The sequence below is a fragment of the Chelmon rostratus genome, chromosome 14 (assembly GCF_017976325.1).
Source record: "Chelmon rostratus isolate fCheRos1 chromosome 14, fCheRos1.pri, whole genome shotgun sequence".
In the NCBI taxonomy this organism is placed as follows: Eukaryota; Metazoa; Chordata; class Actinopteri; order Chaetodontiformes; family Chaetodontidae; genus Chelmon; species Chelmon rostratus.
The window spans coordinates 10,385,707-10,399,560 of NC_055671.1; positions in this window are offsets into that span (position 1 = coordinate 10,385,707).

The window sequence follows — 13,854 nt, forward strand, 5'->3', positions numbered from 1 at the left end:
CAAAAATGGCTACATTGACAAACTGAAGACAATGAACGGTATTCACTGTGTTTAGATGTAGTTATTTGCAAACAAATCCTTCTTTATGCGTATCCAAATAGTCAAATACTGCCCAGATCAAAATCTGAAATGCTAGACTTGGTTGACATAACTATGTTGAACTGGGAGTGAGATACTGCACTTTCAGATTCCTGAGGGGGCATGCAACATTGCTGATACTGTGAAACACAAGTGCAACAAATGTTCAAAATTTCTGCCTCTGCATGTAAGGTCTGCCCCCACAAAAGACTGATGTTTTTTTTATCAAGAGCATGCTCTAATCATAGCTTTAAAAGTATATAAGGTGCAATATTGTAAATCCGTAAAATTTGAAAGACTGAGCATGTTTTCCAGATGGATATGTGGCTATGTCCAGCTCCTAGCTGCTGTCATGTGCATCCCTGTAATGCCCTTATTCTCCTTCTCCATCTCCTTCTCTACTTCTCTGACATTATTAAAAATAGAGGAGATGAGTAGACTGCCCTCTCCTTGAACTACCAAGCATTTAGCTGTGTTTGGGATTCCAGCTTTATGTGTTACAGTGTGCAGTAGTTATCATACTGTAACTCTCAAGTGGTTCGGTACCATTTGTAGAGTAGGAGTACTTTTGCAGTCATTAATGAGGTCTGACTCATACCAGTCATGGTTAGTATTTCCAATATTTCCAAATAAATATTTGCAAACTCATTTTATATAGGTGGAATATTAGGGACTTAATTAGCAGCAACAGTTTAGACAAAGAGAAGTGCAATTTGAGATTGACCATTGCAATGGACATGCAATAAAGTGCAAGCTATACACAGGTTTTTTTTTAATTATGCTGGAAAACTATACAAAGGTAATTTAAAGCCTATAGTATGGAGTATGGGGTTTCTCTTTAGAATCTAAACATTATTAAAGCATTTTTAAAATTTAAACAGTGCTGTAACATTGATGCTGGTGACCTACTTTTATTTTAATTCTGAAAATAAACTGGTATATACTAATGAGTGAAAACCTCAGATGTATCTCAAGAATGTCAACTTTCCAGGAACAAAACAGCATTAGTCTTACCCTAACAAACCTATTTGAACTGATCTAAATTGCCAAAAATATGTCATATGCCCCATGAATTGTCAGATTTTCTGGTCCGCAAGAAGAGCAGGTTTTATACATGCTAAATAATTTTTATTTTTTCAAGCAGCACTGGTTACCCAAGGCGTACACTGGGTTAGTGATATGGTTCACTGCAGCACAATGAAAGTGTGAATGGCAGGAACTGAAAAAAAGCTTGTTCAAGGGAGATTTTGAGAATCAGCACTATGGGGGGCCCACATTCACAGACCCATTCCATTGTTAAATGCTGTTCATCTAGCCAGCCATCCAGCCAGCTAACAGCCATATCTCGTCCATCTATCATCACAACCTGACTGTCTCTCACCAAAAGGGCTCCACACTTATTTCAGCCTGTGGCCATGAACACCATAGCAAGGTATGATCTCACTAGGACTTTTTGAGCCAAGAATGTTCAAGAAACACATAATAAAAGGATTGTTGGTGCATTTTATCTAGCCTGTTTTGGTAACTGTTCTTCCTGGGAACACTATGTAGTATCAACTGGATCACTAAGCATTTTCTAATTGCAGAGAGGAACCAAAAAAAACTTCTATCACAACAACACACAACACTGATCCTGCAAATAAGTGCTCATCTAGTAAAGCTGAATGAATAAATTAATACATTTGAAAAATACACTTTTTAAACTCATACAAAAAAAATCTTTCAAGTAAGTGTATTCTAACTGGCAGGTATAGAAGAACTCAGACTCAGTTCCATGGATGGCACCATGCTGATAATATGGATATATTTCATATATCTGCAGATGCTCTTTACAAGTTTATGGAGAACAGGCCTTAAATGCATCTGCATTGCTCCTCACAGGCAGATTCAGATTTAGATTCAGATTCAGTTTTTGTGCTTTTGTGAGTGTGTGTGTGTGTGTGTGCATGCAAATTTGAGCAAACGCTACTCATGGCTGATATTTGAGGAAGGCGGCTGGGTAAGCCATGAAAGAGACAAAGAAACACGAGAACTGCACAATGCCTGATAAATTATTCCAGGTACACTGTGCATTTTGATGCACAACTAGTTTCCTGGTAATTTCCCCCATTCCCCATGACGGCAGGCCTCTGCAGCTAGATTTCAGCCTCAGCTCCAAAGGGATGTTGTTAAATATTAAGCATACTGTATGTGGCCTGCTTCAACCTTACACCTACTGCTGCCTGCAGACGATGCTCCATGAGCATCATTTCAACAAGGTGAACAGGAGGAGCAAATTCATTATGTCGCCCTCTGCTGGTATTCCAACCTTACTAAAACAAGGCCCGACTTCTTTGTGGGGAATTTTGTTTAAATGTAATAAATGTATTTAATTAAAGAATCATTCATTCGTTGTCCTTAGAGTAACCAGATAGATAAGCCTTTACTTGATAAATTGTCATCTACCTCACAATGATTGCCAAGCATAATGGGAGGGTGATTCTGATAAATAAATCTACAAAAGCTCTTGAGATACTACAATATACTACTACATTATTTGAGTACAACTATTTATGATTATATAGAAATTCAGTCTCAACTACCTGGAAGTGGTACAGTCTCCAAAAAAACATAGCAATGTGGATATGATGACTAAAAAAATTGAGAAATTCATTTTTTACTTGTCCAATACTCTTAGCTAAATAACAATGAAATAAATGAAAAAGAGCTATTTGGCAAACTCCATGTAGAACATAAAAACAATCCAAGTGAGAAACTGCAAACCAGTGGTCATTAAGAATGTGGGTAAACACAAAATAATTATAACCTTAATGCTAAAATAATCAAATAATTTATGCTATCTTATGTAGCTGTCTGTTTAAGTAAGATAAGTTAGATGTGTATCTATATTTTGAATCAACCGACATCATTTTGTCAAATCTAGTCTTCCGTATAAACCAGTTTCTTGGTCAAAGAAGGATGGAGGCGGTAGGGGGAAGAAGGAGGCTGCATTTCACCAGAATGAACCCCTGGCTTTCTATCCCATCCTCTGGGTGGCTGCAATTTATTCCATTCAGCTCACAATCAATGTGTAAATCATTCACTGAATATAAAGTGAGCTAAAAACCTGAGATGTGTTGTACTGAGAACCACTGGAATAAGATGGTAATGGCCATTCTGTAATGTAGAGTCCACAAACCTGGTTCCACAAAACACCCAGTGCTCTTACCAAACCATTCCCTGTCCTCCTGTAGTGCTCTAGCCAAGAACAGGAGTCGAATGGCATCAGTGCAGATGCTTTTCACTAATACAAGTTGGTCAACCCTTAGTATGTAAAAGGGTCTTCCACTTGGCAATAGCCAATGTTATCCCCTCTACTACTCATCACCAACAACTACTCTCAATCATGCATACAAAAACCTCAAATTTCAAATGGCTCATCGAGAATGATGATTTAAAAAGACTCTTTCATTATTATGCACGCCTGTGTGTTTTGCTTTTCTGTCACGATGATAATTTTTCCAATGGGCTGATGTCTCTGGGCCATGAAACCTAGTTCCACACGTGGTCAGCTGTCAATATCTGCAAAATTACACGTATTATCTTAAACTCGCACTTTTCAAAACAACTTGTTTTGTCACTGTTTTTTGTTTTCAATTATTTTTTGCTTGTAGGCCCACATTTTAACATACTTTTACCTGATGCATCCCATCCCCTATGACTCACAGTCTAGGCCAGGCACGCAGTATAAATCTCAGTCCTATCATAACATAACCACACAGCCCACATTGTCGAAAGCAGCAACTACATCTTTAACGTGCAAGATGCCAGCATTATACCACGTCTTGATACGACACCAATAAGAACCTGGCTAGCAGGCAGGCAACAAGGCTCGGTTGGTTTAATAGCAGATGCTTATTCAAAGATCCACAGGCTGGTTATAGGGAACACGCAGATAAAAATGTGGCTACGTCTGACATCGATTCAAACAAAGGCAAGAAGACATAGACATACAGAGACATGTTCCTAGTAACCAACGTTACACGTAGCAGGCACATACACTTCACAACCAGGGAGCTACCATACCAAATTACACAGGCTAGGCTATGGGTTTATTTGAACCAGCATCTCTTTCACAGTTTCAGAAACGGCATTAGCTGCGATACAATAACGTTATCTGTTTAGACAGCTAATAGCAGTGGTAAGCTAACAGCAGTCACCTGAATACCACAGTCTCCCCTGGCTCATTAGCTTTGTTATTAGTAGGTAGCCTACTGGTGAGAATGAAAAGACAATTTAAAAAAATCACGCTTACCCCTTATGTTGTCTTCTGTTACAGTGGCTGTCGATATTATTACTACCGCGTCTCTATGTGCGATATTTCACCAGACATGAAAGATATCTTCCGTTGCTACCGGCGCGTGCGACTAAGCTAATTCGAATTTTAACGGTCAAAAATCCCAGGTGACACAGATAATGTCTTTCTGTTAGATCCGCATCCTCGAAAAAGATCTTTCCATCCGCGCTGCTACCGGTGCAGCGCGTTACGAAACCAAACCGGGCTTTTTTTATATCTAGCTTTCACACAAAACGGTCAGCGGGGAAGGAAAAAAAAACGGCGATGAGAAGAGCCCGTTTTGAGGGCAGGTACGAGACGGATATCCGCAACAGCTTCTTCCCCCCGCGGCCGAGCATCCGAAGGGCCGTCCGTACCTCACTCACTCCCGCTCCCTGTACTCCACTTCAACAGGGAGAAGAAAGAAAAAGTAGACCTGGTGGTGGTTGTGGTTAGGGGTGTGCGTGGGGGTGGAGTGGGTGGGTGGGTGGATGTGTGTGGGTGGGTGGGTGTTGACCCTTCATAGTCACATGGGAAACACCATGCACATTTCCAGTGGTCTTTTTCTACAATAACTGCATAACACCGAGAGAAGAAGAAGATGCTGTCCCCGCAGCTGGTGCTGTCCCTGGTGCTAAAACTGAAAGCCCTCACATCCACACACCACTGTGTCTTATCTTCTGTATTTTAAGTAAGCTTTTAGAAATGTCGTCTTGTCATCAGTTGATGAAATTAATGAGGGAATTCTGCAATTACAAGCACAGAAAAAAATGAATGAATGCATCCTCTTCAGGCTTCTCACTGGTCCTCAAAGCTTTAAATTCTTCAACTAGCCTGTCTCCTTTGTAACTGGTGAGGATTTATCAAAGAGGGAATCATTATACAATGATGCCTTATACATGGGTTCACCCCATCAATTTCATTGTCCATGGTAGTTTATTCACACATACAGTGTACATTTAGCCTACTACATCCACACACGGTACAACAGAATGACATAGTGATTGATTAAACATCTCACCCATATCAGCACTTTTTATTGAGTCAGATAAAAAAAACCATGAACACCACAATCCTGATGTCTTTTTCGCAGCTTTTCCTGCATTCATTTTTTTACATTTCACCTCTGAGAACTGCTGTTGCACTAAATTATTCCTGAGACACTATGCAGCACCTGGTTTTTGTGTGACATCAAGATCTGAGTTATTCATAAAGCCCTGGGAAGATCCTCATGCAAGAGACCCTCAAAACCAGGATAAGTGTTTTCCCCTGTGTTTTCTCTTATGCACCATATGGTAATGTGAGCAGTGATTTGACGGTTTTTGCAGTTGGGTTAGAAAAGATCCAGACTCACAGAGAGGGACTCAGTCATGTTGGTGGCCTGTAGACAGGCACCAAGGAAGGCACCCAAACTCCAACACCTAAATTATTTTTGTGCCTTTGTGTTCTCCGTCTGCACTGTGTCTGTCTCACAGGGTGTGTATATGTGAGTATGGGTGTAGCTGAACCAACAAAGTGGTAGTGGTGAGGGCTTTATGGGATGATGGGTCTGGTAGGGAGGGCTGAGCAGTTTGGAAAATAGCATGCTACTCATTATAAGCAGTTAGTGGTAATGAAAAAGCTATGCTGTGTTGTTAGTGTGGTTCCAGTAATTTGCATTTTTGCTGTGAACGTGTTATTGTAGTTGAAGCTCTCTGAGTGGGCAGGATCTTTTCAGTTGCAGTTATAGCATCAATGATTGCAAGTGATTTGCAACATACTTGATCTAATTTGTTACTGCTCAAAAAATCTTATGGCACTAAGCACCCGACTCAACAGACTTATTTCAGTGGACTTAATGGGCAGTTGGAATGAGGTAGAGGAAGGCTTCATTGACTTAAATGAAACCGACACTGTTAGTCAATGTCATGGATCAGTAAGTGCACTGATTTCAGGTTTGGATTTAAGTAGTTATTTAAGCCATATCAGCTAGATTTATGAAGAAAAATGTACTGTGTGAGCTTGACAACATAAACGCAAATAAAGTTAGAGGCCATCCACATACGATGACATAAACCAACTACGACCAGTTCAAACATTAAAAAAACATCCAAAAAGAAAGAGATAACTATTGCTATTATACTATATGAACCTGGTTCCAAAATCACTGGGACACTGCATAAAACATATAAAACCAGTTTACCGTCAACAGTTTTACAAAGTGTTCCTGAGCCCACGTAGTAATATGTTTTACCCTATCATATGTCCACAAAGTGGTGAAGCTCGCTCCATCCTTGCTTGTGAACGACTGAGCCTTTTGAGGATACTGTCACCTGTCAACCTGTTTACCTGTAGGATGTTCCCAGTCTTTTGTTGCTCCTGTCCCAACTTGTTTGAAACGTGTTGCTGGCATCAAAGTCAGAATAAGCAGATATCTACAAAAATCAATGAAGTTGATGAGGTCAAACATAGAATATGTTTGTACCTTATCTTTGTACTGTTTTCAATTGAGCATATGTTAAAATTGATTTTTTTATTTTTTTTCACAGCATCCCATTTTATTTTTTGGAATTGGGGTTGTCTAATAGCATAAACACATTTTTATTGCAATGCCGATACTCAGTTGTATATTTCAGTTATTTGCTGGTACCTATAATGATATACTTGTTTCATATTCTTACTTACTTTAATCTCATATTTACCTAATTTAGTCTTCAGTGACACTTATTTTAATTCATATATGACATTTTATTCTTCTAATCATCTCATTGTTTTTTTCTAATATTGTTTTATTGGCAGCCTCTGAAGCATAACTGTACAAAAATCCCCTAACTGTTATTGTCATGTGAGTAATACAAATTAAAGATCTATATGCTTTAAAAGACCTTACATTGACTTATGTCAGTCTGGCACAACCACTCCTTTTTAAAACTTAAACAAGGTGGATTTTAATTTTACTTTCCAAAGGGTTAGACACACCAGGATCTCTGTCCAGATGCTGTACAGTGTGTTTCAGGCTAAAAGAAAGCCCTAGAGCTTCAAAATCACTCATTTGAACTGTGCATATGTGTCAGTATTGATAGCACACACACACACACACACACACACAACCTGTTTATGCCCCCGGCCCCAGTCCCCACCCCTGCTCACAGACCCACACCCCAACAGAGAGCTCATCCACAATCCACCGTGACAAAGGGAAAGAGCTGAGCGCAGGATATAAGGCTGCCACTGGCTGCCAGAGTGTGTCCAGCACAGTGCTTTCTGCAGATTGCAGCAGTTTGAGCTAAACCCCCCCTCTGTCTGCTCACTATAGACGGGACCTGGGTGGGTGGGGTCATCGTCAGTGTGTGCAGTGACCAGGGTGGAGTTGGCAGCTTGTGTTTGGTAAAATTGGTGTGCCTGTGTAGCTTCACAGGCGGGTAGACATGACTTCTAATCTTTTTTTTTTTTTCCCAGCACAATGTGTGACTGATATTCCCAACCTTAAAGCTGAATCACATGACTCCAATCAGGGGTAATGGATGTGGTTCTCTGTGCTGACCTCTAATAGTCTGAGGCAGGGACAGACACACACTGAACGAAGTTTACTACAGATATCTCAAGCAGGTCTCTGTGGAGCAGCAGAGTAAACTAATGCTAATACATACAGCATTATGGTAGTTGTGATATTGAATGCAAACTCTTTCTAATGCACAACAGGGTGTAAAAGGAAGGAACATTTACATGCTAAACACAATTCCAAGTTCCTCCTCTAGCTTTTACAGTTGTACAAGTTCACTGTATTTCAAAGATTTACTTATTACCACTGAGCAGACGTACATGTAAACTCTATTTTAAAGAATGTAATTCATCTTTCCGTGCTACTTTAACAGGTGTACTTCATGCCTATAAGGCTACCCTACTGGGTTTGTTTACTTATTAGCAACACCACTGATGCTCTGATAGCAATTCTTCATCCAAATTTGGCCAGGAATGGGAATCTCTCTCTGCTAATGCAAACTTCGCTCCTCATGTGTCTCAAACCAAAAACTGCAGTTCAAATTGTTTGTGACATGTTGTTATTGTATTTATCGTTGTGTTTAACAGATTTCGAGTTAGCACTTCTAGCTGCCTTTTTGGAAAGCATTGGCTTAGTTAGAGAATCAATAAGGAATATATTTTTGAAATCAACCGCTGTGTGTCCACAGACACAACACAAAAAATGGGGCGTTTCCCTGGCAGGTCATAATTCTCTCGCTTTTCTGAATTAATTGAATGCTTTCCATAAATCAGCCATTGCAATCAGAGAGATGATGAAGACTGAACTGATCTGAAGTGACAGGTTGGCTGACTTGCAGCAACTATTCTAACTATAGACTCAGTCTTTATGAGACTGCTCTGCAAATGTCATAAAAAGCAGATTATCTGAGTCTGTGTTTGCACAGTGACAGATATGAAATATGCAAGTCAATACAAAACATCCTTGTTAGCTTGCTATGTGATGTTATGTTTGTCCCCCAACTTCCAAAGCGTACTGAAACTATATTTGACCAACAAAGAAGAAAGTTTGGTAGCTGCAGTCTGCAGCCACCAGCACCCGTGGGTTACAGTCCGGTCAATGCGACCTACTAAAAGATATTTATATCCCCCCCAACACTTTTTTGAGTCATCTCCCAAGGACAACTATGCTATTTCGGTTGTGGTTCTTGCTCATCCTCTATCCCTCCCGTCCCTTTTCTTATCTTCCTTTCTCTCTAAACTAGTTGCTGGAGGTCACCCTGCTGTTCCAGTTTAAAATTATATAATAACTCGACAGAATGAAACCAGGACGGTGAGGAGCGGTGGTGCCGCTATGGTGCAACGTGACTCACTGAGCTCACAGGATGAGGTGCATCTATACAGGGAGACAGACGGACAGCTTTGTGAGTTATTACACCCATGCCTCTGTGTGCAGCTCAGCAGACGAGCTGCCTCGCACGCAGTCGACGTCTCTGAATCACGTCATTACACTGTGCTGTCATCCATATGTTGCTCGAGACCATTTCCAGGTGAAACTTAATCAAAAGAAAACACAACAGGTGTGGGAGCCCGAGCCAGAAAGTCCAATTTTGATGATAACAGAATGCTGAATATTTTGACTTGAATCATAAAGTCTTAATGTTATTGAGGCCCTTAAATGGAGGCTTATTTTTTCTTTTTTTTTACACATTTACAGTGTAGTGAGTGATCTTGTTAAAATAGAGACAGTATAACACAGTGTGATGATAATGGTGAATGACTTCATGAGAACTGCGTGTACATTATATATATTAGATTAGTATATATATTATATACCGTGCATACTGCAACCTGATGGCCGCATCTGTGCACATCTGGAAATAATTACACAGGTGGACATGTTGTGAAAGGTATCGCAGACATTTCATCAATCACTGATCTTCTTAGTTTTACAAAGACGGAACCTCAGCAGAGTACATTCAATCTTTAAAAGCAGATTCATTCAAAAGGCATTTGTTTTTAATTTATGAATAAAATAGTATGTTTTTTCCAGAGCTAAAAATAAAGAATAATTAGCACAAATGATGCATTTATTGTATTGCCGGAGCGGTGGGATACGTTAACCCTTTTATCTCAGCCACACAGCGGAAATAAACCTCTTTCCATTTTGCCACTGGAGCTGCCTTCACCACAGTGCAGACATGATGATAGTGAGGGCCCACTTACTCTGATGGAAAGCATAATAGTGTACATGTGTACCAGCAGCTCCCTCTAGTGGAAGGTATTGTGGATTATTTTTGTCCTTTTTTTAAAGAGGGGGTGTTTGTTTTTGACTTGCAAATCAAACTGCATACGAGATAAGTATTGATTTGGCTCAATATACGATTGTTCAATTGATAAAAGCAACTATGCCCTTTGATGATATGGTTTCTAAAATTTTAAAATGAAGCTAAATCATGCACTGTAGGACGGCTCGTGTGACAAGTAGCAGCAGACAGTGTGTAAAAGACGATGCAATAGATTGCAGCAGGTTGATCTGTACTAACATCTCTAATGTCTCCATATGAATAGGCTTGCAACAGCTTCCTTATTGACAATGTCCCTTTAATCTCAGTTATGCTCTAATGGACTGCAAAAACAGACAATTTAAAGCTTTTGTGCTTTGTTGGTTTATGACTGATGCCTACTCACCAACATCCTGAGGATTTTGTGGGAGTGAACACAACATTTATACACTATCGTCCATTGGATCAAAAAAATAAAAATAGACTATCGTCATACTTACGGTAGTATTTTAACTTATGAGCTGTTACAAGCTTGAATACACTAATGTAGAAGGTGGGTTTTTTTCCACATGTATATTTTTGTTGCAAATGTATGCTTACAGACGACTGTATCTGGGACTTATTAGTTGGAAAACACAATGGTACCACAGCATGAAGCCTCACCCTAGTCCAAGTTCAACAAAAACTGAATATTTTCATGTTTTCTCTAATAGTATATTAAAGCATCCTCCAAAAAAGCAATTTACTATATATCATTCTACCTAAGTACATATATTTTTATTCATGAAATAAAAAGTTTGGCTATTTATTTTAGTCTTTAAGGTATCTATACCTATATTTTGGCTAAATCTTTATACTGAGGCCACTGACGTATGTATCTCTTCCAATAGTATGTAATATTCCTACTGGGGCTGAAATACTTGATTTGAGGTGACTGAAACCTAATAACTGACTGTAGTGGCATATTGCCGTGTTCAGAATTTCATTAGCTATTTGAAGCATCAGTCATCTCCAAAATCGGTTACAATCCTTCAAGACTGAGTGAAAAACAAAGCATCTCTGTTAGGGCACAACAAAGCAAGCAAAAATAATATATCCGATCAATGAACAAATCCCAGCACAGGGAGACACAGATAAACGCCTCAGTGTTGTGGTGACTCATGGACTGTCTCAGCAGAAGCGTGGCCTCATCTGCTTACTGCCTTTTAACTCCTGCTGGCTACTTTTGGGACTGTCTGCAAGATTGTAAGGTGGCCTTGTCAGGGACACCTTCGGCATCTTCTTAACAGTAGCTTTATTTATTGATCAAGCTGAGTTAATTGTTTTGGAGTCACTCATTTTCATTGAAATAAGTTTTTTTTTTGGTTGCTTGAGTCAGTCAAGCACAGTTATGTAACAGTAAGTTGGCTGTGAGACAGACGGTTGTCAAACACAAGTGTGCCAAATAACATTAACTGCTACTGGAATGGGGCCATAAATGATCTGTCGCACTTTTTCTGCAGAGAGAAGTCAGAATATGTTCTGTGCTTCATGATTATCGGATCTGAAATCATTTGGCCGATATAACTGCAGCAAACTGTGCATATTCTGATAACTTAAACAATGCTGCGTAAAGATGCTCCATATTTTGGGTTTCTGATGTTGTGGTCTTTTTTAGGGTTAAAGTTAAAGTTTTCCCACATTAAACAAAAAGAAATCTTTTTTCAGTATCATCATGCTAAATATTAGAAATCTATTAGAAATCTTCCTCTATGTCAGTGGCACTGTCCCCTGTTGTCTACAAACTCGTCCCCAGCCTCTTTAAATGGAGTGTTTAGTCAGGTCCTCTGTCTGCTGTTTGCTCTCAGCTGAAACAAACATAACAATGGTTAAATGGACACATGCATATAGAGATGGTGCAGTCTGACATTGCATCATGATATTATATAGTTTGCCTGAACTCAGCCTGAATTGACCTGTAAAAAATCTGCTATGTATTTTAACGAATGGCATCTGCACCAAACTTTATCTCCACTTGTTGAAAAGCATGGTGTGGCCTGCATGCCTGGACTCCTGCCTCTCTCAACTGTTTATCTGCATGTTTGGTGAATTGGTAACAATAAGCTTGGACAACTCTGGACAAAAGCATCTTGTCTGGAGCTTAGATACTTTGTTTCATTGCTGCTGCTGCTGCTGCTGCTGCTGCTGCTGCTGCTGCCGAGGCCAGTGAGGAGACAGACAGACCACATGGTTTCATCTTTTGATAATATTGCACCATTAGGCTGGACCATTTGAACCTGAAGGGAAGGACAATAAAATTGGAAGACGTGACACTTCGTTACTTGCTGCTGGTGCTAACAATGAAAACACAAAGTTAAAATCTTCCACTGATTCTGCGAGAAATACTCTTTGCAGTTACAACAGCACTATATTGTTGCCATCATTCTGTATCAAGAGACGTTTTAAGAGTTGTGGTTATATTTTGTCACTGCAGACATTTCAAGCAAAGCAATGAAACTTAACGAAGTTAGCTTACTTTTACTTTACTTTATGTACACATTGCTTCCCTCGTCTTGTGGGTTGTTGCTCATCTTTGCTCTCATCCTCGGGCTGCTTTGTGGTGGTTTTATTATTTCATTTCCTTCCTTTTTTATTCCTGCCTGTTTTCTCATATCTGTTAGCATTTGAGTTGTTCATAATGTCTCATTATGGGTCTGTTCATCTCATCTCTTTTGTCATCAAGGCCATGAAGGTTACTTCAAGTTAGTATTTGTGAAATCCAAACATTAAAAAAAGCTCATCATAGCTCAACAGCTCAATGTACAAAACATGTCATTGTCAACTCCTCTTTCAGTTTCCATCTCACACATCTGTTAAACACTTTTGTAATTTATGTTTTTAAAGCTACTTTTTTTAAGTTTAAATTGTGCTCCTATTGTTTTTCCATTGATCTTCCTGTCACACTGATATTTCGTTCTTAATCTGAGTCTCTGATAATCAAGCCACCTCTTGTTTTTTTAAGGAAATGTGATAAGCTTTATCTGATCTGTTTGTCTATTCTTATTATCTACTTCTGCCTTTTCAATATTTTACATTTACATTCCCATTTAAGTCCACTAACTTTCATGTTTGTTTGTGGGATGGATCACCAGTTTCTGAAGAATGCTCCCTGTTTACCTGTTGATGTAAAATATGAGAAACTTCAATGGACTAAACTAAAAAAAGGTCACATTTAACAGTGGATATAGTGGAAATATTTGCTCAGTTTAGCTTATTTATTTATTTTTTTTAAAAAGAAGGTTTGACATCTGTTGTCATGATTGCTGCGAGTAGGGAGGAGGCAGGTGAGGAGCTTGGAGAGCAGCTCAAGTCAAAATTACAGGAGGAGCAAAAGGGAGCATGGAGCAGCTGCTGGAGTGTGAAGCTACTGGTACCTTCAGAAGTTGCAGCCTGGGGCTGCCGGTCTGGTTGGAGTTTGGCCGGAGGACAGCAGTCAAAGTGTAGCGCTGGACAATCTGAAGACAGAAACAAACTCAACCTTTTAACTTGCCGCATGTCACATGAACCATACCACAACAACTTTCTGGAAGCGTCCTCACATCCTGAATATTGAAATTGTCATCACACGAACCAGTAATACTCCATTAAAAGTAGAAGTTGAAATTGAGACCATACAGAAACGCTGTTGTAATGGTGTCAAGGAAAAACAGGAATTGAACTCAAATGCAGACCAAACAA